This window comes from Panthera leo, chromosome A1 (assembly GCF_018350215.1).
Source record: "Panthera leo isolate Ple1 chromosome A1, P.leo_Ple1_pat1.1, whole genome shotgun sequence".
Taxonomy (NCBI): Eukaryota; Metazoa; Chordata; class Mammalia; order Carnivora; family Felidae; genus Panthera; species Panthera leo.
In genome coordinates this window covers 3,177,501-3,180,950 of record NC_056679.1, presented here as the reverse complement: position 1 = coordinate 3,180,950, position 3,450 = coordinate 3,177,501, and positions in this window count along the sequence as shown.

Genomic DNA, 3,450 nt, shown 5'->3' with positions numbered 1-3,450 from the left:
CAGCCCCGCATCGGGCTCTGTGTGGAGCACAGAGCCTGCTTGTGAGTCTTTCTCTCCCTCGCTTTCTGCCCCTCCCACACTCATGCTCTGTCCCTCTCTCAAAAATAAACATTTTTTTTAAAAAGCAATTTTAAAATACCTAAATAGGGGCACCCGGGGGGCTCAGTTGGTTGAGCATCCAACTTCAGCTCAGGTTATGATCTCATGGTTTGAGCCCCGCGTTGGGCTCTGTGCTGACAGCTTAGAGCCTGGAGCCTGCTTCAAATTCTGTCTCCCTCTCTCTCTGTCCCTCCTCCACTCACACTTTCTCTCTCTCTCTCTCTCTCTCTCTCTCTCTCTCAAAAATAAATAACACAAAAATAAAAATACCTAAATATATCTGGAGAGATAAACCACATTTATGAATTTGAAGGCTCATTACTGCAATGGGGTTAATTTGCTCCAAACTGATATACAGATTTATTACAGTTCCAATCTGCATCTCAGCAGATTTTGTGAAAAATCTGCAAATTAATTATAAATTAGCTGGACATGAAAAGGCAAAGGATAGTCAAGGCAGTTTTGAGAAAGAAAAAGCAAGCTGAAGGACGTACACGATTTAAAATGAGAGAGGAAAAAAAGACAGAAAGTACCAAGTGTTGGCAAGGATTTAAGTAACAGGAATTCATTATACTTCACATTCTGCTTGGCAAGCGTGTACATTAAGTTCTCGTTGGAAAATTGATGGCGTCTAAGTCTGAACATATGCATACCTTATAACCCACAAATTTCAGTTCTACAATATGTTCTATAACACGAAGAAGGGAGAGACATACAGATGTTCATTAAAGGGTATTTAAGAATTCATCCTGGCACTGTGGACAGTAACCCAGATCTGGAATCCCAATGCCTGTGGATATTAGAGCAAGGAAATAAATTGTGGATATTCATGAGATAAAATATACAAGGAATAAGCACGAACAAACCATCACTGCGTGCAAAGCCATGTCTGGCTTGCAAAACATAATGTCAAAACAAAAGAGTCTATATACTACACAATTCCTTTCTATAAAGTCATACAACAGGTAAAATGGACGCATCATGTTGTCAATCATGATAGTGGTTACTTTTGGGGGTTTGGAGCATTAGGAGAATTTGTGGTGTTAGTAATGTTTGATCTATCTCTTGATCTGGGAGTTGGTAGGTAAAAAGGTCCCTTTCTATGGGCTCGTGGGTGGCTCATTTGGGTGAGTGTCTGACTCTTGATTTCAACTCAGGTCATGATCTCACAGCTCGTGAGTTCAAGCCCCACTGACCGAGTGGAGCCTGCTTGGGATCCTTTCTCTCTTCTTCTCCCTCTGCCCCTCCCCTGCTGGTGTGCTCTCTCAAAAATAAATAAATACACTAAAAAAAAAATGTCCCTTTCTAAAGCTTAGTCAAGCTCTACACTTCCTCTGTAAAAATTTTGCTTTAAAAATTTCAGATGGGAAAAGGGATGCGAAATTTAGCCTAACGGGAAATACTATTTTGAATTGAAATATAGCGAAAAGCATAGACATCGTATGTGAATGCAATTAGAAGCATCTTTCTCCTTGACCAAGTCTGTCTCCATCCGGCTGTAATAAATGTTTCAGTAGCAGACGTTGACCATAATAAGTACTTTTGCAGGCTCAAAGCCAAACCCAGATAAGCCTCAGTAGGACTTTGTCCAATTTCTTAATTTAAAAATGCAGTATTCATTTTAAAGGCTAATTTTAGCCATCCTGTTAAATCTTTGTTGCACCAGACTGTTCACCTTCCCCAATGTTTACTAATCCTTGAAAATAATTGAAAGCAATTTTACGGAAGCATGAAATGAGTTTTCAGGATTTTCATCTATATGAAGTGGGCTTCGAAATTATATCTGATCCTGAGTAGATTACCTACTTACGTTTTTTTCAACTTCTCCTATTTCTTTATTGTAACTTCTCTAAGTCTCATATGCTGTTCCTCGAAAGACTTTTAAGAAGTAATTGCTAAGCAAATAACATGGGTGAGATTATATAGTTTTCTATCAATTGTAAAATAAAAAGTGTATCATGATGCGTGTTTTGAAAAACTCCTTCCCATTTTTTGTTGCATTATCTACAGCATGCCATTAACATCATTAACACTTAAATCATTTTTATTATATAAGTAATATAAATATATTCTTCTTTTCAATTCATTTAATATGGAAAAATATATACGCACACGTCCATACATGCATTTGCACGCACCCACATTTGCAGTAATGCTCTTCTCCCCCATTCCTAATCCTACTCCCCTCTCCACAAGTCTTTCTAGAAGGTGACTGACTATATTATTTCTGAAATGACTTCTCTTTGGAAACTTCCAGTATCTTCAAATCCCAGGGCATCATTTGATCATCCCATTTTCTATTTCTTACATGAAAAAGAAATCTTCTCGAAAGAGGATGACGTTTCTATTTTCACTTGCTTTGTAGCAGCAGTAGTAACCAGCAGCATTTATTGTGTCCCATGGGGACAATTTACTAAGCACTTTACAAAGGACAGCTCATTTTCTTCTCCTAGCTTTCTGTGTGTCGGGCATATGCCACCTCCAATGTAGAAATTCTTCCAGGGAGAGGAAGGTAAACACCTGGGGTCACAATGATTATGCGGTGGATGTGAATTGTGAATTCGTGAAATCTGATTCCCAACTTCCAATTAACCCACATCTCCATTAGTGGGATTCTGACCCTGAGCTTCAGCGATGCCCCATTGGACCATAATAGAGAGTGAGTAAAGAATTCAGGTGGTCGCTACGACCTCTCTCAAAGTCACGAAAGTACCAGTGCAGCAAAGTACCAAATTTTGGTACCAAAATTGGTACCAAAGTACCAATGTTTGACCAAGCAGTTGACTGCAATTTGGAAAAAGTTATCTCAAGAAGTCACGAGTTGTGCTTGATTACGATTGAGTATGAAAATCCCCCGAGACCCCAATATATCTGGCCGACAGCCTCTGTCATAATTATGGAAGACATTCCTAGGTGTCACAGTCATGTCCGCTCTCCTCGTCCCACTCCCCTCCCCCACATCTGGCAAGCAGCGTTTCCTAACACCCCTGAGGTTAGGGGCAATCACGTGACTTACTCTGGCTACGGAAATGTGGGCAGAGCAATATTTTTGAGCTGCTAAGGATCTCATTGGGCTCCTTGTACTAGTGCTCAATCCCGAAGCCTCAGGCTGTGATGTCAACATCCTCACGCTACGGGGCCACCAGGCGGGACAGAGTTCTTTTCTTCCAAACCACCACTCACCCAGCTTGGTCCTCGGTGGTGAGCCGGAAACAAACATTGTTATTTAAGCCATTCTCCTTTGGGGATTGTTCGTGACTACAGAAATTCTTTGGCTCTCCTGACGGTTAATTAAAAAATTAAAACAAACAACCTTGGCTTGTTGAGTGTTTAGATGACATCTTACTTACT